At 42.6% G+C, this 22,953-nt stretch overlaps 1 protein-coding gene across 3 annotated transcripts in view; it reads left to right on the forward strand.

Moving 5' to 3' along the window:
• Window positions 1–22,953, forward strand: part of CRIM1 (cysteine rich transmembrane BMP regulator 1) — a 752,848-nt gene that overhangs the window by 184,640 nt on the left and 545,255 nt on the right. The window lies entirely within an intron of this gene.

The following is a 22,953-nucleotide window of genomic DNA, read 5'->3' on the forward strand; positions in this document are numbered from 1 at the left end:
CAGTGGGTTTCCTGCTAAGAAAATGTTCTAGACACTAGAGTAGAGTGTGTAGTGGTACTTGGACCCCAAAAGGAGAAGAGATCCGCAATCTAATGTTTGTGTGTACATATAATTTTAATTACCATATTTTCTTACCTTTCAGTGAAGTCCTGTTCTCCTCAGAAGTGATAGCTCTAACTAGACATTGGGTTTGTGTATTATGTACTTTGTCATGATGTTTGAGTTTTTCACCTGCTACCACTTCCTCAAGGAAGCATCAGCTCAGCTTGATTACCTCTGAAGAGAGACATGCCTAAAGTTAGTAACTTGGTTATCCACATGGAATGCACCAGGACCTGGGCCCTTAGGATAACAGTGGTAAGTAATAATAGCCACTTCTGGTACTGACTATTAAACTGATATTGCACATTTCAAAGAGCGCCTCTCACAATGTCTTCAAAGCTTAAACTTTGAGACAGAATAAGAAGGAAAACGTGGCGAGTGTAGTTGAGTTGGGAATTAAATTTTAAATATTTGCAATTATCAGTAATTGAAAAAGACAAAGATCTTTTGCAAAACAAAAAAGTGCTTTTAATTTGAAATTATTTTTTGCCTGGGATCAAATTGTGTGTTTTTAAAAGGCAACTAATAAAATTCTTGAGTTGCCAAAATTTTCATTGGTTTCCGAGTTTAGCTTTGACAATTGTTCATTATTTTTACTTTTGTATAGAGTATAGAGAAGCAGGATTGGCCATAGTAAAATTAGGGTGGGTTAACGTTGCCAAATAGGTTATAATTTTTGTTAAAAAAAAAAATTGGCAGTGTTGGAAACAAATCTAAATTTCGGTGAGTGCTATCAGCCTGCACCCATAAAATAGGCTTTATGGTCTAACAGACATTCTGAGGTTCAAAACAGCTAAGTTCACATTTGGCACTTAAGTATGTTTCGGCCTGGAAAATATGGTATGAAAGATTAATTGCAAGAGGCCAGAAACATGGTCTTTTCACACAAAGGGATATGAAATCTATTGAAAATTTTCTAAAGACTTGAGAGTCAAATACAATTAATCCCAGAGGCTGGTCAATTGCACAAAAGCAAACTTCCAGGTTCTGTAGTGGTTGAAGGAATTTGACAAGTTAATTTGTAGGTGATCACTGAGAACATGAACAAGAGACATTTTAAAGATTATTGTCTTGTTTTTAAGACGACTGACACCAGCTAATCAGAGCAAATCTGAACACTTTTCAAATTGTATTACTGGCCACATAAACTGCAAAATCTTATAGCTGATCTAGAGTATTTGCAACTGATGTGGCCAGAAGGGGACCATGGCTCCTATGTTAATGAGTGCGGCAACATCCACCATCTGTGTAGAAGTACATTTTTCTTTGGCACATATAGAAGGGATAAAATAGGCAACCTCAGGAGAAAAATACATTTTGATATTAAAAGATAAAAAAGAAACAAGTATTTTTTTTAGGTAATGACTGCGGCAAAATATCACTTGAATTGGAAGTGTGTGAATTGGCTACAATTAGATAGACAGAAGATTTGCTTAAATCATATATTGTTGTTCATCAGAGAGAAAGTTGCATGTGATACTAAAAAAATTAACCGTCCTTGGGGTAAGATTTGGGGTTCATTTAGTAGATGCATTTGTTGTCTCTCAATGTATATATATATTTTTCACATCTCTAAAGATATCTACATGTAAACCTATTTAATTTTTATTCTGTGCGGTTTTCTCTGTTATTCCATACACTGATGACCGTGACCATCAGCATATCTAATTGTCTGTCAGTTCAATAAAATATGTTATTACTATACTTGCCTTTCGCACACATTTTACATTGTGTTGACCTTGACAATATGTTGTATTACAATATGGAACTTTACCACGCGTTGGTGTGGCAATGACTGATATTCTTGTTACTTGTATATATATATATATATGTGTGTGTGTGTGTGTGTGTGTGTGTATATATCTATTTATTGGGGGTAACTCCCCAACCCCCCTTTTTCATTCCTTTATCACTGCCTGCCCATGAACCCTAAAAACCTCTTACTCTCTTTACTACTACCCTAAAAATCCCTTATCTTTACCGTACCCACTCTTGAACCCTAAAAAACCTTTATTACTACATGTATTAAAAAAAATATCCTTACCTCCCTTTGCTATTACTCACCTTTTACCCCTTAATACCCCTTGCCTAACCCCTCCTTTAGTAAAATATAAATTATTAAAAATAAACAGGAGCAGGTAGCTGCGTGGTGAAGTCCCGCATTGTAAACTGCATGAGATACGCCTTTGTGTTACTTACCTGCGCAAAAGACTTGTGGTGTAACACCCTATATGGTACAGGTCGCATAGTAAACAGTACATACCTAAAAAAGACATATCTTTAAAAAAGCCTGACCACAAGAATAGCTTATCTGATTGTTTGGCTGTTTCCCCAAACCAGTAGAAAACCTGGCTAATTGTTACCATGTTTTTATTTGCTTGCCATGATCCTCTCCATCCCACACATGCTTGAACACTCACATTTCAAAATGTGGCGTCATACACTGCGTTGATCCTCTTTTCACTCTCTTCCTCTTTTCGCACTCTTTAGTGGTGAAGCAGCTTTTAGTGCAACGTGATGCATCTGCCTGGATAATTTATAGAGAATTTCAAGACCCCAAAATGTTAGCCACTGGTGTGTGGTTCTGCATCCCGTAGTCCGATACAGTGCTCCAGAAAGCAGGGCAGTGGTGGTGATCTGCAGCTTGGTGTCGCTTCTCTTGTGCCCTCTTTCTCTTTTCACCGCATCCCGTGCGCCCTGGCTCGCCAGAATTCTTCTGGCGCTCAGGACCTTTATACTGAATAATTTGGTCAGTTGGCAGGCGAATTCCATTACCTAGAGAAATATCCATGGATTGGAAAGAAATAAAGAGAGGATGTTGAAATATGAAGCGCTCGTAAAGATGACAATTACTGAGAAACTAATATTGACTGCAGGCGGCTAATTAACTAAATGATGCGCGAGCAAACAAGGCTGGTGATGAGTCTTTCAGGGCACAGTGTTACTGTGGCAAGCCTTCTCTTCCTGTAGAGGCTTTGTTTCCTGAGACCCCTCTTACCGCTCAGGCCCTTCTCTATCATTTGGATTGGTGTTTTTTATGTTGTTTAAGTTTAGTGTGTTGGTTTGTGTAAATGATGTGCTTGTACCCCTCACAGAGTCGCAGAAGCTCTACTGTCGAGGTCGAACTGTGCCAAAAAGTAGGCTCGGGCCCCAAAATAAGTGTCCTCCGTTAGCGTACCAGATAGCTAAAGACGTGACCCACAATTACAAGTTAGTCCAGTGTTAAATTTGCAATGCCACGCTGTATGAGTATTTAGCAAGACAGTGGATCCCTCATGCATTTGTGTTTGCTGCAGGAAAGGTTTGTTTTAATATGAGAGAAATCTAGTCCTTCGTTGATTGTATAAAGAAGTGTAGATTCAACTTCTGCGCCGCACAATGGGTTCATAGGAACATTGAGAAATACATATTTTTAATTTCTCCAGTAATGCAAGCTTCCCATATTTTTGGTACACGTGTTGTCTTCACTGGTAGATTGGATGCTTCTGCTCCGCTCCACTTACACATGGAACTATCAGCCCTGGCATGAGCGGACATACTTCATCTTCTGCTACTGCTGTCTGGTTATTCACCACAGCAGAGAGACCTGGTCTTAATCCATGGTTTCGTACTTCTTTCTCACTAGCTGGGTTGAGGATTTTGTGGGGTGTGGGGCTGTGTTGCATGAGCAGAAAAGTCCCATGCACATGAGGTGTCGTGCAGCTGTGACATCTATTTCAACATTATTAAAGGCCTTCCCTGACAGCTTAATTCGCAGCAGTCCTGTGCTGTCGATCATTATGCCCCTGATACCTCCTCAAGAGAGTGAACCTGCATTGACCAGTCTGCCAATTCAGTTAACTAATAGGATTCTTTTGGGACATTACAGGGCGTCTGCACAATCCTGCTGTTAAATGGGAAGAAAAGAGGTGGATCCATTTGTGCCGTGACTGCCGATCAGTAGAGCAAGTTGGGCAGCTGGGGAAGTAATGTACATTGTTTCTGGCAGGCTAATAACATCAGTCACTAATGAACTACTGTTGGGGCTAGCAGTTACAGTAGTCAAACATCCATAAATTCGTATGTGGCTACAATACATAACTTCTTTTCAATGCCAGTTGATCTACATATACCGCATAGAGAAGTGTACCAGAGGCATTCTTATGATGTATACATATACGTCTTGGACACATGATACAGATGTCAAAGAAAATGCCCTTTTGGTGTTTGTGAAAGGGTTGTACAGACCCTGAAAAGGTGTCTGGTACAAGCAACCCACCAGTGAAGGGGATACATTTGCACATTTTTATTCTAAGAACAAATTATAGATTTTTGTTTTAAAACATTATCTGTCCTCTAGTAGGATATGTCCCTTACTCTGTGAGTCCCATGTCTAAGATAATATATATTTTTGTCATTAATGTTCGCCCTTATTCAAGAAGCTTGGTAATGCTTGCACTGGAAGATAGACTTCATCAGAACATCATTACTTGACTTTTTTTTTTTTTTTTTTTTAAAGTCCAACGAGCCCCAGCATTCCTTTCTCATGGACACCATCTAAAGTACCAGTTCTCTTCTGTTGATTGGTTGACAATTTGCATCAGTATAAGAAAAATTGTCTTTCGTTTTGCCACTGGGCTCATGTAATTCACTTCGTTTTGCCACTGGGCTCATGTAATTCACTTAAATCCCTTAGAGATTCTTACACCTTTCATCAGGTGATGGCTTTATCTTCATGGCCCATCCGTTGGTTTCAGGAATCCTTGTTCACTCTCCACAATCATCATCTGTCATCTACGGCTGTTTAACTTAACATGCGGTCCAAAGAAGATGTGCTTGGGTGGAATCCCAAAGGTATGGCCAAATAATCTATTGCACGTCGCTCTTCTCTCTTCTGTGAAACAAAACACCAAGGAATGCCATGTGCTATTTTCCAGTTCCTCCAACACTAGTTGAGCATTGTGTTCCATTGGATCACAGGATGGTCTGATATTGATAGACTGATAGCGCTGAGTGCACCCTGCATGCTCCATTGTATGATTTGATAGCTTCGGCAGAAGTTACAATCAATTGTGCCTGTTCTGATGGATGTTGATAATGTTAAATGTCGGTGTGAAAGGGACTTTACAACATAATTCACATGAATAGAGGACGGTCTGTTTCTTGATGCATTCAGATGCTCATATTCCTTACACCAAGGATTTTCGGACCATCTCAGAACGCTGAGATGCCTCAACTAGAGCAGCCTGTCAGGTGGCTGGACTGCATAGGTGAGAGTAAATGTATCAACATTGGCAGTGTCAGTATAAAAGTATAGAGGCACCTTCCGTCAAACTGGTCCCACCTTCTGTAGCCAGACCTTTTTTGGTCTCGGTCCAAGCTGGCACTGTCTGTTTAAGTTGGGTAGATGTGGCCCTCAACCCCCAGTGCCAGGCCTGCATTTAGAGGTGGAGTGGAAGCCCTGACCGTGCTGGACGGATGTCACTCACATGGTCCTGCACACTATGCAAGAGCTGTCAGGCGGTGCCAGTGAGTGGCCAGAGTTTCTATACAAGGTGACCGTCATGGAGTCACTGCAGCACAGAACGTGTCATGGAGATAGCAGTTTGTATCTTTACTTGTGTTATTAAAGAGGAATTTGAAAACATGCAGCGACGAATGCAGTCGGCCCACCTTGCGTTCAGCAGATGGATTTACTGGTCAGTCCAGTCCTACCTGCAACAGTGCCATTCCACCTCTGAGGGCTGACCAGAATCAATAGCATGCTGCAAGTGCTGGCCAGCAAGGCCTTTGCCAGGTGCCTCCTGACATCTGGCTTCACTCCTTGACTTTCAATATCTAGCTCTGTCAACCAAAGGCTAGCACCCCTGCCATCCTCCCGTGTCCCAGCCAGTGCTTAATTTGACCTGGTAGTTTTCAGGTACTCACTTGCATTTAATTGTCAGCACATGCTCTAGTGTCAGTCCACCACATAGTGGGCACTCTCTGTGTAATGTTGAGATGAGCACAGCCACAGTCTTTAAACCTGAATAATAACTGCTGCTCATGCCTTCATTATAGCTTTGGGGCCTGTATTAGTCTGAGTTGTCACTGTAGGAGTGCGATGTTTAGCAGTTGTGTTTGTCTTGTCGTTGGCAGAGTTGGCAGGGGTAATGGGTGGCTCAGGTTGCAGTGGGGCTACGAGAAGGGCCCTGGCAGTTACTGGTTGGCAAATTAATCACTGCTGCCCTAACCACCGTGGAACTTGATTAAACTATTCATTTGCCCAAGAGTGTTGTATCAGGCTTTGGAGATGGTGGTTTTAACAAATATTCAGGTTCCCACTGGAGCCTGGTGGTGGTAGCTGAGCTGCGAATGTCTGGACCCAGGGCTGCCCTGTTACCTTGGTCTTGGGCTCGGGTCCCAGTCTCAGCCGGGGCTGGCTGATTTATTAAGGTCTCTTCTGCAGCATCCCGTTTCTGTGAGAACGTGTGTGTTTTTTCCTGTTTTGCTGGTGCACATTCCTTGGACTGTCTTGGGCGTTGAAATTGAAGGAAGGATGGATTGAACAGTTCAATAAACAATGGCCCGCAGCCAGAGTTCATTAGTGGGCGAGTACAAGAGTACATTGCATCCTGGGTTAAAAAAAACAAAAAAAGGCGCAATAGGAAAAAAAACTTGAGCAGTGTGTGTGCATGTTTGGCTTTGTAAGAGGTTTTGAATCATGCAAAGCGGGCTACCATAATATTTGAGACATAATGATATCAGACAAAAATAATTTGGAAGCATTGGCAAAGCCAGTAGATTTGTCCCGGCAAGCAGGTGCAATGGTTATTTTTTTATTTCGTATTCCAAGCATAGACAACAGAAAAAGAAAAACCTGCTGCCACTTAAATGCGGCTGACATATGCTTTCAATACAAGTTTGAAATAAAACAAAAATGGCTTATAATTTTAATAGAGCAATAGCCATGATTTGGAGCTGGCAAATTTGATTTACTCAGGTGTAAAAACCTTTTTTATTTTTAATGCGTACCACAGGAAAATGTGACTCGTAGTGGTGCAAATAAATATACTATTGGCTTTCAATTGTTGTAACCTGAAGGCATAATTCAAATACTGAAGGGCAACTTAAAAAAAAGATAGAAGAATGGAAAGAAAATGTAATTGGCAAAGGAAAATATTGACTGCCAGTCTTGATAGTGTAGCTCAGTTCTTTTTAGGCATACGTGATTTTGCAACATGTCACTCCCAGCGCACGTGAACCGATGGCTGAAGTGGGCTGATTCTTTGCCCAGTGGTGTGTTGGGGGAATCCAAATGTGAACGACTGCTTAACGGACCAATAAAGGAAGGTAGCTGACTCATCCCTCTATGTATGTATAAATGTGTGCATTTCATGTTTTTCATTTTGAGGCTGTGAGATCACAAACGTTGTTGCTATAGCAGACCTAAATATGCCTTGCCACTTTTACTTCCTCCCCATGCAATACAGTGTTTGTTTGCTGGTGCCCTCACTTATGGCTCCATCCTCTCTAGCTTGAAATTGTAATGGCGCTTTTGAGCACCTAGTATCACAAGCATGCTCCTCTTTGATGTGCCACACCACCCCTTCCACCACTTTACTCATACAACAAATATGTAAATCTGTGGCCTTGCCACACCTACCCGATGACCTATTTTTTTGCGATTATACCTCGTGCATGCTGCACTTGAATGCTTGCTCCCTATTTAGGAGTAAGCAAATTACAGACCGCTGTCTCCACTGTTCTCTGAAGTCTTGCCCAGGTTCTCCTGTCTTCTTGGGCGTGATTGTGCTTTCCGTGGAGGGGTGGACAGGTTTCCACTCTCTTAAGCTCCAGATTGTCATCCTTTATGCTGCATACCTTGGTTCCACCTCTCCACAAATGGGTTTGCCCTTTAAGTACTCTCTTGGCATGGGCCTTCTGGCACTCAACAAAGTTTACCTTCTCTCACCGTTCTCTGTGCTGGCTTGTGGCGTGCTCAGTGACAGATGGCACAGATTATATATTTATTTGTGTGATGAAATCACCGAGGTGAGCAGTTATGTTGTTATTAGGGGACAAAGCAGGAAAGTAGGATCTCATTGGAAAGGATTTGCTCATTATGTAGGTCCAGTAATGATTTCCATCAATCCGCTGGGCGGGTAAACCGCTGTCATAGGTGATATGGACATGCTCAGTTTATTGAGCTATTGCAGTTTTATGCATTCAGCATATTACTAATAGTCGCACTCCGTTCACCCACCTTTGCAAAAGACTTCTTCATTGTCAAAAGTACGCATGGAAGTGCAGAAACCTTAGAAGGCGAGGGCAGTTACGTGGCCTGGTTCTTCATAAACCCAAACTCAGTGGCAAACTTGAACTAGTAGACCATCAGGTGTGGGGCGCGCTCCCTGCGCTCCTCCGAAGACCCCTGCTTTTTAATATATTCCTCCTCTTTTACCATGCGTCATTGCTGCTTGAAATAAGCATTTGGATCCCACTCCCCCTGCCACAGACAGATTTGTCTGCGTCTGGATGCTCCCTCCCCCCCCTTCAGCGTGCAGTGCTCTGCAGTGTCTTATCAGGAAAAATGGGCAATTTCGAAGATGGAGATCCGTTTATTACTTTGGAAATGTGGTATTTATGTGATGAGGGCTTACGCTTCCGGGTTTAATGTGTCTTCAAAAGCTTTGTTTAGCTGGTCAGTAATTAGTGATCATGTACCGGAGCCCTCAAATAATGCACCAGTTTAGGGCAAAATCAACCCAGTGCGATCAAAATCTAATTGGGATGCGCATCTGTGAAGAGGTCGAATCCATCCAAAGTATCGCAAATGTCAGACCATTATACAAGCTTAGTGTTCATCAGTGCACAGATACACCAGTCTGTGCCATTTCACTGAACCTATGCACTCCCAAAATATGTCAACAAATGACAAAAATACACCAAGTAGGAGTACATATGCACTGATGCACCCATGCTGGGTAAAAGGCCACGCTAGGCGTTCTTCCGTAGTGCCAGCTACGAGTCTGAATGGCCAAAATACAATGATTAGTGGTCAAAATACAATCCCAATGTCATTCCTGGTGTACCCCCTGCATAACAATTGAGGGTAGTTTGAGTAGTATCAAACACTGTTTCAGTGTTACATTAGGCTCTCTTCTGATGTTGATTCATGCCGCCCAAGGGTTGCTTTAGGGTACAGTTTTGTCAATGAGGAAGATGCACAACAAACTTATTAAAACATCATGAAGACTCACATTTGTCAGGTTTTGTTTCCTTAAAGCATGCTTAGGTTCTGTGGTGTATTAATAATGGTATGTGGTAAGGATTTAATGCTCCTTGGCCCATTCATTTCAGAAGGGCATCGAATTGCACATATCTCGGGTGGGGCACCTCCAGAACAGTAAAGGGGCCATGCATCACACAATTGTAGACCTCCTTGTCCTTGGTGCCAAAGCTCTAGTAATAGTAATTATAACCTTTTAGTTGGTCATGTTACCTTCAAACAGGAAAAAGAAAAGGTTTAATTAGAACCTCACATGCAGAAAGACTAAATATTATTGTAGTCATGTTGTCCAGAAAGCCACTCGAACCCATGTCAACCAGAGACTTGTGAGTTAGTGACCTGCCAATCTATTAACACAAACGCTGTTTTAAGTGGCCTTCATCTCAGATCAAAGAATGAGTGATTTCCAAACTTGTTCCATATAGCTAGTACTAATTTATTTTTTGACACATGTTGAAGCCTCCAAATCACACAGGGAATGAATGGCTTGCCTCACTTTCTCCTCCACCCAACATACCCAGGGCGATACCCTCCCCATAGCCATGAATAGAATCGTGGAAACCACAGCACCTACCCGAGATTTTAGCATCTACTGGGGCATGTCCATGGCAGCCTGGAACCCAGGGTGATAGAAATGGATTTTCTGGTTGGCTAGGGTATGCACATCAGCCAGGCAGAAACCACCACTTTAGTCAGGGAGAGTGAGTTCCACTCTAAAGATTACCCCTGCTTATCCCATTGGTAACTAGGTTAGAGGAGTCAGGCTTATCACAGAGGCAATGTGTAAAGCATTTGCACAGCACACCCACCAGTGTCACAATAAATACAACACAAAAGAGACTCTGCACAATGTTATATAAGAATATACACTATATTATTCACACGCCATAGACCAAAACATCATGAAACAGCCTTTCTTCTCCCAATTAGCCAATTGTCAAGCCATCATAGATAGTGCACTAAGATAAACACTTAGAGGTTGCACCCGTCAGGAAAACACCCTCCCTATGCATACAAGGCAGATCCTGAAATGTGATTATCCTCAGAGGGAGAAATGTCATACCATAACATCAGGTCGTGAAATGTGGCAGTTATGTCAGGGAGGGAAAACACATCAATCACCAAAGCATGACCATACATAAATCATCACTATGGTCTCCATGTCATCTGCAATACCAGAGTTATAAGAACACATGGATACAGTGCATCTACATTTCTGTTATAGGTTATGTGGTAATGAGAGCGCCAACCATAGGCTACAGGAACACCTGCACACCTACTGTACCGAATATGGCAATAAGGCATAATCATCAGGAACAGGATGTCTATCAAGGTCTTTCTTCTGCCCTGCCAGCTGATCTGGGAATGCGCCCAGAGGTATGTGCAAACATTGGTCGGGGGGGCAAGCACACTACTCACATTGGCAAGGATACCTTGCCAGGTCCCCTGCAGGTGGAGCAATCCAAGGCCACTGTTGGCTCTCCCACTTGGGGAGTTACCATATGTCAGATGAGCCCCCTGGCTCTGAGACCTTGCTAGGTTCTGCCTCTCTCAAGAGGCCTCAACGGCAGCTCCCAGCAAGCACCCTGTGCAGCTGCTTTGGAGAATCAGATACTCCTCAAAGTGGTAAGCCATGTGGGTCCTGGGAGCATTCTCTTCTTGGAGGGATGGCCACTCCCCTCTGCACCGTTCACAACTTCTCCTTTCGTGTTGCAGGTGGTCCAAAGTGAATGCTGGTGTATGCGCACAGTGGCTGCCACACCAACACAAAAGGGAATCCCTGCTTGTACTCCATGGGCACTAGATAGTGCGGTCACCCTACACTGCCAGCGGTCGCCCCCATACTTTATTCTCCCCAGCCCTCCTGGACAGGGGGGAACAGCTCAGCACTCTGGATATCGGTGCTAAAAAGAAAACATACTCACGAGGGGGTGCAGCTAGGCTACTTAGCTTTTCTGGGTCACAGCGCTCCACATGCGCTCATTAGGGCTCTGCACGCCCTCTCCTTCCCGAAGCAATGTTCTCATGCTGTCGGCAGGGAAATCCAAACGCCATTCATGCGCTGACCAGGGGGGTCCTCATACTTAAAGGAGAACTTATAGCAAAACAGGGAGGGGAACACATCACCCAGTCCCTGGAGATCAATTGCGGAGCACAAATGCCGGGAACCAGTAGTAGGCCAACACTACAGGGTCCTTGAAGTAAAGTGGCAATTCTTTTGGTAGCCCAACAGGCCACAGGTCAGCTCAACAAACAAGTCAGTCCAATGGCGGTTTCTCCTGGCAGCATAACCGTTCCTTCAGGCAGTGTGCAGTCTGTACAGCCAGCAGTGTGTGGTTACAAGTCCACGCAGTGTCTAAAAAACATGGCGCCAGAGCCCCTGTACTTATACTCCAAATGCCTTTGATCCAGGAGGAACTTCAAAAGAACCATTGAAGTGGACAACACCCCCTTTCAACTTAAGGCCTGACTCCAGACATTAGTAGGTGGTAAACAAGCCCTTTGTGTGAGGGCAGGACACAGCCTATATAAATGTAAGTGCGCCCGCCTCCCTCTCTCGCAGCCCAGGAAGACCATTCAGTATGCAGATGTAATCCTGTTACACCTCCACTCTCCCTGTGTGATGGCTGTCTGGAAAGTGTGAGCAAAGCCCAGATGTCACCCTACCCTAGACATGGATTGGTGTTGGGCTGCAAAGCACAAGAGCCATAAGCACAGTGAAATACCCATTTTCTAGAAGTGGCATTTCTACAAATAATAATGAAAAATCCACTTGCACCAATAATCAGGATTACTCACTACCAGTCTAAACATGCCAAACATGCCCACCCTACTCCTCACATATCAGAAATGATCACTTAGACGTATATAAGAGAATTCCCAATACAACATAATGAGAGAAGTAGCACTTACAGCAGTGAAAAATGAAATAGGCTGTTTGTTACAACTACGACGTATAGCACCAAAATATGTCCTGCCTTTTACATACACAGCACCCTGCCCATAAGGCTATCTAGAGCCTACCTTAGAGGTGATTTAGGTGTCGTAAAAAAAGACTTAAGGCCTTGGCAAGTAGTTTGACTTGTCAATTCAGCGTGGCAGTAAACTGGGCACGCAGGCCCTGCAGAAGCAGGCCTGAGACAGATTTGAAAGGCTACTTCTGTGGGTGATGCAGGTTCACTTGTAACATTTAATTTGCAGGCCCTGGGTGTATGGGATACCACCGTCCAGGGGACGTACAAGTAAACAAATGTGCCAAACATGTGTAAGCCAGACATACCAAGTTGAAAAGAGAGAGCACATGCACTTTACAACTGATCAGCAGTGATAAAGTGCCCAGAGTCCAAAAGCCAACAAAAAGAGGGTCTGAAAAACCGGAGGAAGGCAAAACGTTTGGGAATAACCCTGCAGAACGGTTTAGGTCCAACACAGGGCCTCTCTCTTTTTTTTATTGCTTTATTGCCATGTATATGTGTGTTGCAGTCTCTTAAATCTGTCAGCGTGACTCCATCTAGTGGTTGTGTTCCTGGAAGGATTTTTTTTTTTACTAACCTGCCAGAGTGAAGGCACTTCCAGTTACTTCCTAGAGACATGCGCTCATTGCTGACATTAGTTGCGCCAGCACATAGGATACCAGCTCTAGGGTAGGCAAGCCATTGGCATGTCTGTAATATGTATTTGCGTTAACATGCACACAGTTGTTGCTGCCTTGTGTTTGCATTTTTTACCCCATATTAAGCCCTGAAATTCAGAGGGCTGGCTGTAAAAGTCTGAACTTTACATGTTGCACTTGGTTTGAAAGCATCTTCATTCACAATGAGCCACACTTCCACATTCACGATGGCTTTGTCTTCGTTGTTATAGGATGCTGTAGGTCGAAAATATGGAGGGATCTAATGGGGAAAGCAGATAGAAACGTTGGGTGGGGGGCGCACATGGATACACGAGAGACTTCCACATACCTTGAAGCTGTTGGAAGCAGTGCTTTAAATGGGCCAGTATTATCCGGTACAGAGTACCAGCACTTTTTTATTTTGAGAGGGAGAGTACCTGTACTTTTCAAGAAAAACATAATACTTCTCATTGGAGAGTACCGGCACTTCTCAGAACCAAGAAACAATCAAACAATTCTATTTTTCCATTTTAGGCACTGCTTGGAACCAAGGGTAAGCAACTTGCTCACTTAGCCATATTCTAATCTCACAATAATTAAATCATAACTGTGCTTATGTCAGTAGCACTTTACTGTTACTTTTTTTTATTTATTACAAAATGCACCTTTTAATTTTCAAACGTTTCCAGGTTAAGGCTGGCACCTGGAGAATATTCATAAGGTGAGGAATCTGTACTAAGATGTGTATATAGTGTCCACCATAAATATTCTTACCGATGGTTTGTAACGTTTTCTGTGTGACTTACATCCTTTGAATATGCTGCCAGCTTCGGAAGTGACCCTTCCAGTCCCGAACACCCCCCCCCCCCCCCCGAGCACGCCACTGACCTCCATATTGTAGGGCGGGTGGCTGTTGCATAGAAATGTTAAACTAATTAAAACATTGCGTTGAACATGTGTTCACCTTGCTGCAGCTCCGTGATGCCCCAGAAAGAGATGCTAAGGAGCGCCATAATTCAGCTAAATGAGAAAGTATAGATTTTCGAGTCTGTTTGTTATTACAGCAAACTTTTTTGTTTCTAAATAACAGAGTGACTTCGTGACTGAGTGTTCTGTTCCTTGGGGGTGTGTGATTTCTTTTAAGGACAATCCTGAAATGATCTTAGTAATGGCAATGTGACTTACTTGGAGAACACAAAGCCCCCTCGTGGTGATCTCTAATTTTTTCAAACCCTGTATTTGAGTCCTCAGCATTGAAGTACAGGAAGGGGCTATAGGTAGTAATATAATCACGTATACTTTACCTGGTAGCTGTACAGATGCCGTACAGTCAGAATAGGGAGTAGTTTGCGTTTCTAGCTTACGAACGTGGCACTGTGATGGCAGGTTATAGCTCCTGTTCTTAATATTGTGCAGTTGATGAGCAGCCTGTTACTGCGGTAGGTTCAAGAGTTCCATGTGTTCACCTACAGCAGTCTCACCTCGTTGAGGGTAAGTAGAGGGAGCAAGGGTTTCACTAGCTAAGGGACACAACATTTTCTGTATGCGGTGTCTGGTTTAGTGTGGCCTGGTGACATCAAAAGTATGTGGTAGCTGCAAGTAGATTTCCGAGCAGAAGTTCCTATTAGATCTGGCCTTCAGGCCAGAGTATCCAAAACTTGCGAACTATAGGAACAAAGGGGGGTGGGGGGCGTGACGCATGCCCCTTCAGCCACAGTGGTGAAGGTTAGCTCCAAACCCTTCAACTCCAGGCCAGTGAGCACCAAGATGGTCAAAAGTGTAAGTGAAGCAAATGCCCTTCAGGGTTATAGGGAAAAGGACTCCCAGTCCTCTTCTGCTTTACCCATTGGGCTTGTCTGAAGGGTCTTCTAATTCCTCGCCTTCTTACGGTAAGGGTCACCAAGAAACAGCCAGCTGCATGTTTCCAAAATGACGTTCTGCCACAGTGTTATAAAAGCAGTGAGAATGAGCGGAGGAATCTTAATGACCTAGAAATAAGGAAAGTTGTCATACAATGCTACAGGTAAAAATAACTAAACCTTTTCCTGTGTTTTTGTCACCAGTTAGGCTTAAATATGGACGTTTTGTGTACATTCTGAAATTTGGGTCATGTCGGGGCTTCCTGCTATTCTTTGGACCTGTGTTAAAGTGCAGCGCAGTGTAGATTTTCATTGAACTGCACAGCAATCCAGTTTGTGGTTATGGTAGCATTGAAAGCACCGCTCAGAAATAAAGGAGGAGTCAAACATGCCCTGTGATACCAAGGCTGTAGATGTAAATGTTCTGGGTTAGAATGAGACACTAGTGATGTGCAGAGCAATAGAATATGTTTCCTAATGGCTGCCATTAAATTCTGTTCTTTTGTCTTGCTGTCCACACGCTTTGTACATACAATTTGAGGGATTTTCTCCCTTTTAGGTCTATCCGTTGGGACAGATTTAACCATGTCGCGAGACAATGGTTTTCTAAACGAAAAAAAAAAGCAAAACAAATGCATACAGTATACATAAAGAGACTTATGGTCAATAGGCTTCATTCAGTGTATTTTTAAAATTCTCCTCCACAGTGTACAGCATAGGTCAAGGGATCAGCCCACTGGATAATTTCACTTTGAGTGACTGCAATACCGCTTGTGCACATTGTTCACATCTGCTTAAAAATAGTTCCTTTCTCTTCAGCCACAAAGCACTTTCAAAGTATGGCTTTTCTGCTTTTATTTTTGTATTTTAGGTTTAAAAACAGCTAATTATTTTGCCGAAGCTACAAGTGCCCAGTAAAAAGTGGAGTTATTTCCTGTCTCCTCCTTAAAATTGCTCTAAAAATGTTTGTGACATAGCTTGCTCAATTTGAGTGCCTCATTGGGGGATGACTTCTTCTTGTCACCCTCATAAAAGTAATGGTAAAATTGCATTACACCACAAATTATTATTTTTTATTTTGAATCACCAATAAAACAACCACATAATTGTTTTCTTTTTTTTTTTTTTTATGTAACATTTTTATGGCAAGCACATGGTGTCTACGTTTATGTGGTGATCAGTTTTTTTACATTTTTATTTCTGTCACATTAGCTTTCAATAGAAAATGTAAGAATTACAAGGCTAGACCCATTAACTTTGCCAGTGCTTGTTTTGTTCATGTTTTAGTGGCTTTTTAGTATTTCTTTTTATTTCGTCCATTTCCAAAATGGCTGCCTAGACCCACCATTTTCACCTCCAGACGCGGAACATTTCAGACAGTTGGTGGGATAGGGGTTGTGGTCGAGGGTTGTACGAGCCTTACTCAGAGCTAGGCCTTCACTAAACACACCATTCATATCGTTCCTGCCTTTATAAACTTGTTGAGTGCTGATTAGATGTGTGTTTTAACAGGAAAAGAGTATTTTTGGGGGACTGCAAAAGCTGAAAAGGCAGTACCACATATAGCATACTTTTCTATAGAAGTTTTCCCATGTGATAGATACAGGATGTCAACCTGATGAGTTTGAGGAGATAACGATTGCGCAGTATATGTATTGCACGCTTGACCTGTTTCGATGCCAGGAAGTTTCCCTGTACTTTGGGTTGTCCATTCTTGAGCTCTTTTGTAAATGGTCCACTTTATGATATGTTTCTTTTTTCCCCAGTGGATGGTGTTGCACACATTTTCCATTCAATTTTGATTGTGGTGTTTACTTTGCCTTGGAGGTTGTTGACAGTCTCTGGAATTCTGTCTCTTATAGCACATGAACACTGCAGGCCTTTAGTTTGTACTTCTTCAGGTGGTGAAAAGTACTCTTTGTTTCTGGTTGCACACCTAGTTTGCTTTATATACAGGATTCCTCTTGTGGGTGTTTCAAACATTCTTTGGTCAGCTGATTCAACATTAACTAAATAAAAACAAATTAGTCACGAACACACACAGGCATACACAATAGTGAAACGCATCTTTTATATGTGACTTGCTTTGCGACTTACTACTTCAGGATCGCAGAAACGTAATTTTAAAGTGGTCGAAGACTCATCAAACTGGCTACACAGAGAGGCACATAGCACCTACAGGAAGGCCTGCATTCTGTACAAGTCAGTACGTGTGGGCACATGGTAATTACCTGGCACGTAAACTTGTCGTCTTTGAGGCAAACAAGCGGCAAGCTATCAATATGACTCGAAATCCCCTTGTATAAGAAACGTTTTCCCAAGAGGCTCTCCCTCTCTGGCAATCTCTCCACACCCTTAGTACCTCCTTGGTAGTTAAAGACCAACCTAAAGGCCTATTTACTGGCCACACGCTGCTTAGAAATCCCTGTGACATACAAGAGCGGTGTCTATTACTTTAAAAAAAGATTACTTGTATTATCTGAAACTGTATATTACCTACCGAACAACAATATGTATTTATCCACTTTCCATCAAATCAGTGTGAACTTTGGGCAGATGTCTCACTATACTGGTGACGAAAACTGGTCACAATTTGCAACAAGTATCTAATTTTGCTAACTGACCCATGTACTAATAGGTTGGTGAAAAAATTCTGAATCTTAATGGGCCGTAGTCTGCTATATATGGAGGAGGCATTTGGGGGTTATGTGAAGTGTCCCCTTACAGATAGAGCAGAACACCTTTCACAAGTGGTTGTTGAGTAGTCCCGCCTTGGTTACAACATATATTACTCGTAAAGAGGTTGGGCTTAATGATCTAGAAGACCAGCTCTTACTCCAACCAATTCTGCTTTGGCTATCAATTTGAATTTGGGTTAAGTCTGAAACAAGTTTGACAAAATCTATTATTATGGACTGCCTCGACCTTGATTATGCCTTCAATGTTCCTAGACTTTCCTATATCAATAATATTTTAAAGAAGCTCTGCGGCACCCTTATGGGGGAATTACCAGATAGTGTGCTGGTCCTGCAAAAAATGTTAGCTGAAAGCACTTTTGTTGCTCTCCATATGTGAAAACGGCAAACACAGAAGGGGGGGGAAACCAACGATTTGCTGATGTCTTTTTCTTTTAGTGAAGGTTTTACAACCCTAGTTGTCCATGGTCACGCGTCCTCAGCACCGATTTGCCTAAACTAGGCTGCGTTTGGGAATTGTGCATTTTTGTGGCCTTTCCCGTTATGGAACAACGACCTGGTGAGATGACTCTTTGTCCATGTGATATTTCTAAGAAGAGCATTCAGCACTGTATTCTTTTTTGTGTTTTTTATGACTATTTGAGACTGCTGTATTTAATTTGAATCTTTTTTTTATCAAGAACAATATTAGGGATCTGTTAAAATACCTATGTGCTCTGACAGACTTATTGCTGTTTTAGTGTTTTTTCATTTATATGGGGTGCGGTGAACATTACAAAAAGGATTCGTTTTTAAAGCAACATGTACCATTTTTATATGTGTATTCTTTTCTTGGTAAATAATGAACTGTATTGTGCATGATGGATGTAAACCTTGATTTAATGTCTGTTTTTAATTGTGAAATTGATTTTTCCATGTATTCCCTTGTTTTTACTATTATTATTGTCAATAATGCATACGTTTCTCTTTTATGGTCGACTTGTTTGTTGACCATAAAAGAATAGGAATTGAATTGGGTCACAGTCGACCCCACCTAATTAATATTAATTAAGCAGGTCACAGATTGCAACTCACTCTCATTACAACACAGGGATGGTGTCTTGCAAGAATCAGCAGGCCATCATGTCTGATTGTATTTAAATTTAAATCAAGTTTATTTACATATTTTTTTTAACTAATCCTATTTCCTTAAAGGAAACTTGGCTGCTTAACAAACCACAGTATTTTCTAATAGATGACAGTAATCCCCTAGACAAGTGCCTATTCCCCAGAAACGTTGTCTACATTTTACAGAGTGGAATTTTAAATCTATTTTTCTGCCAACACAACATGGAGCCCAGTGAGTAGATAACATTTTCCTAAACTAAAGTCCCACCAACGAAAAATTTCAAAACAAACCCCCCATTATGATATAAACTTCTCTCTGATAAAAATGCAATTTGATGATCCATTGTGGCTCAAGGCCCTGGCATATGGCAGACAAAGGGGAGAACATAGATACAACAGGAGGAAAAATATAACTGAAGGAAAATTGGTCAGGCAATGGTGGGGACTTATGATTTTGGTCAGAAACGACATAGCCTGCAGGCATGAAATATTGAGGATAGGCTCTCTAGATTTAATGGGTATCAGTTTACGATTCCCAGGTGGATTATCCTTGGTGATAATAAATGTGTATGCACGCTCATTACCAGCTAATAGAGTCCTCGGTTTTCGTCATGCTTGAGTCGTTAGTGGAAACTCACAAAAGAAAGTCTAGATTAATAGTGGCTGGCGATTTTAACACTTCATTCGAACCATGCCTTGCTCTTAATATGGCAATTAGAGAAGAGGACGAGAAGTGGGGTGTCCCACAGTTTGCTAGGTAGTCCAGCATGTCATCTTTCTAAAATGGCCCTACAGATTGTGTCCATGGTGGCGGCGCATGGTCTGCATGCCTGCAACGGGAGAACAAACTCGGACCAAGTGCGAGCGCCTACATTCAGAAGGGGGCACCAGAGGAGTGTTATTGATTATATTCTGTTGGATGTGCGATTATGGCCGGATCTGGTAGATATGGAGGTATGTGACACCACTGAGAGTGACCATTGCCCATTAGGGGTAGCACTTAACGAAGGGAATCTTGTTAGGTCTTCCAATTGGGGACTTTCAGCCCTGCTGGAAACTAGTATTTCTAACAACCAACGACAAGTAACATGGCCAAGAGACTTGGCTGATCGGGAAGCGCATGCTGAGATCCATCAGTGGTTAGTACAGTTTTTAGGAGGATATGAAGACCAGCGTTTTGACCCCAATCTTTGTTTGCAAACTCATAGTTCACAGTTTGCTAAACTTAAATTGATTTTCTGTAGAGAACACTGAGGTAGCCAAAGGTCGGGAGTAAAACATCCACACTGGTTTAATCAGGATTGTATGATGGCTAAGCGGGCGCTGGTAACCGCTATAGGGGAATGTAACCGAACAGCCATCAAATGTGCACGAGCGAAGTATAAAAAGGCCCAAGGGGCGGCAAGGAAAGAGAGAGATGAAGATAATTGGCAAAAGCTACTTAAGGCATTTAAGCTAAAAGATAATCATGTCTTTTGGGCCATAATAACAGATGGAACCGGTGAGCGGGGTACTTTGAGGCTATGTAATATTGCACCAGATAAGTGGGAGGTACACTTTGGCGCTCCATATTCAGCAAGTGAAAATAAGGAGGAGGCTATTGGTGGACCCCTATTCTTTCATGCTGAGAGCGTCTTAGACGATCCTAATATAGGTGCAAGGGCGGAGAATTCAGGCTTAGCTGGGATGAGGCAGTTAGCCCTTTAATTTATTTCTAAATGGAAGACACTCTGGCAGCTCTAGATAGCCTGTAACCTCACAAGGCTCTGGGATTGGATAGAATTCCTGGTGACCTGTCCAAGTCTGAACCTCGTGTGTGGGCTGGGTATATACATCGCTTGTCTAACGTAATAGCAAGCGGGGGCAAAATGCTGGATACTTGGAAAGGGGCTGAAATCATTCCTGTGTTTAAAAAAAGGTGACGTGAGCTGCCCTGCTGACTATCTCCTGATTAGCTTGCTGGATAATCTTAAAAACATATTTGCTAGACAGGTGCTTGAAAAACTACTGGATTGGGCGGCTAATGCAGAGATATTCTCGCATCTGCAGGCTGGATTTCGACCCAAAACTAGTACCATTGATCATGTATTTAGGTTTTCAGTACTGTATTGGAAGCAGGTCCTTCTCCAATGGCAGAGGCTAAATATAGCCTTTGTTGATTTGCGAGCTGCTTTCGACCTAATTCCACGTGATAATATGTGGCACGTTCAAAGAAAGATGGTAGCCCCCAGCAGCCTAGTGGATATCTTGATTAGACTACATAGTGGGCACTATGCCCAAGTCCGCTGGGGTGGGCAATGGGAGGTGACATCAAGAATCCCAGTACGCCGGGAGGTACGGCAAGGCTGTGTGTTGGCCCCTACACTCTTCTCTTTATACATGAACGATATTTCTGAACTTCTCGGTCAGTGTATAAATGATTCTCCCACTATTAATGGTGAGAAAATCCCTATCCTTCTGTTTGCAGATGACTCAGTGCTAATTTCTAAGTCACCAATGGGATTGCAAAATCTGGTGTTTAAAATTTGAGTTTCTCTGCAAAGAAAGGGGGTTGGAGATAAATTGCTCAAAGACCAAGTATATGGTCTTTGAAAACTCTACAGTAAGAACGCAGAGCATAAAAGTGGGCAATTCCAATCTTGAAAGGGTTTCAGAATTTGATTACCTAGGTATTACCTTGTCTCAAAACTAAAATCGGACTATCAAGTACTAAAAAGTTCCCTAATGTTAGCTCATAGATCTAATGCCATCCTCTGTTTCTTTAGAGCTACAAGCTCTCGCCATATTTTACCAGCCCCTGAGGCTTGTCAAGCCAGGGCCCTCAATGCAGCAACCTATGGCGCAGAATTATGGGGGTATGCTAATACACATAGGCTAGAGGTTGCCGAAAACAATTTTATTAGGGCGTTAGCTGCCGTACCAATCAGTACCCCCCCCCCACCCTTGAGATATGATATGGGCATTAATTGGGCCACTGATCAAATAATTTTAAAAACGCTACTCTATTGGATATGGGTCTGGTCTACCCCGAGTTGGCTACATATAGAGCAGGCCTCAGCTACCTGGTAAGGTTAGACTTAGCTCAGAAAGTCCCCTGGTTGTGCTATGTTTCCACATGGCTTAAAAAGCTGAAGCTTAAGGCACTTTGGGAACAGCCGGAACAAATCTGTAGAGGAGATAAACTGGTACTTAAGGTGGCATATTGGCAGTACACTAGGGAGCGTTAATAGCACAGGGCTGATTTGGGACATCTTACAGAAACATTTTTGGAGCTTAAAGTTGTGCCTAAATTTGAATACTTTTTGGATTATATGACTCCACCAAGGAAGGGCAAAGAGTCTGTATCTGCGTTTTAGACACCGCTGTCTGCCCTTGAATGCTTTTTGTAGTATGTGGCAAAGAGATGGGCCATCTGCCTTATGCCCCCTGTGTAAATCATTGCCCGAGACGATCAATCATATTATTGTCTGTCCTGGGCATCGAGCCTCAAGGCGGCTGTGGCTCAGGCCAGTCTGCCAATCCCTGGGGATTGGGGATTATCGCGTGGCGCTGCGCCTGTTTAGGTCACGTTTAGACAAGACTCTAGTCTGCCCTATGAGCCGTCTTCTTCTGGACGTATGGATCAGAAGCAATAGGGCTCTGGTCCGGGAGGGGGCTGGGGAAGTTACTCCATAGTAAGTGCAAGGACCCAAGAAAAGTAAGGACCCTGATGGGATCAATGTTTGTTCTGTCACTTTATGAGGTAATTACCTCACTTGACATGCTCTGAATGAGCTTTGGTTATAATGCAGGTGGGGGTAAAATTGTTTCAATTGGTCTTTTTTTATTTTTCTTATTGTTGAAAAGGATTTAAGGATAATTGAATATAATAATGTACCTAAATGATCCCCATTTTCTAGTCTCAGGAAAGTCCCTGAAACAATTGACTACTTGCACCAACCCAACTGTCCACTCAAGAAGACAAGACGTAGCAAGATCACCCAGACCTATTCAGACGTCACTCGGGGGCAATGGACAGACTGTCCAAGGGTACTTTAGCAGAATCTCCTTGGGTGAAGATGTAGAGCTTGCCATCAAGTCCCACTTAGAGCTTTATTAGGAGACTCATAGAGGCTGTTAGGCCTCTGGCCAGCATTTCTCATTATACAGAAGACAACTTGTTTTCTTTGCAAGTTATTGGGGTGCAAGTCAGGCAAAAACAATGTGTTTTTGTCTCCAGACATCACAGTTTTCTTTTGGATAATCATGTGCTGGGCCTTTTCCCCTAAATATGGGAAGCCTAGGATGACCATCGTTGTCCCCGGAGTTGTAGTTAACTCTGCATTA

This window comes from Pleurodeles waltl, chromosome 5 (assembly GCF_031143425.1).
Source record: "Pleurodeles waltl isolate 20211129_DDA chromosome 5, aPleWal1.hap1.20221129, whole genome shotgun sequence".
NCBI classification, from domain to species: domain Eukaryota; kingdom Metazoa; phylum Chordata; class Amphibia; order Caudata; family Salamandridae; genus Pleurodeles; species Pleurodeles waltl.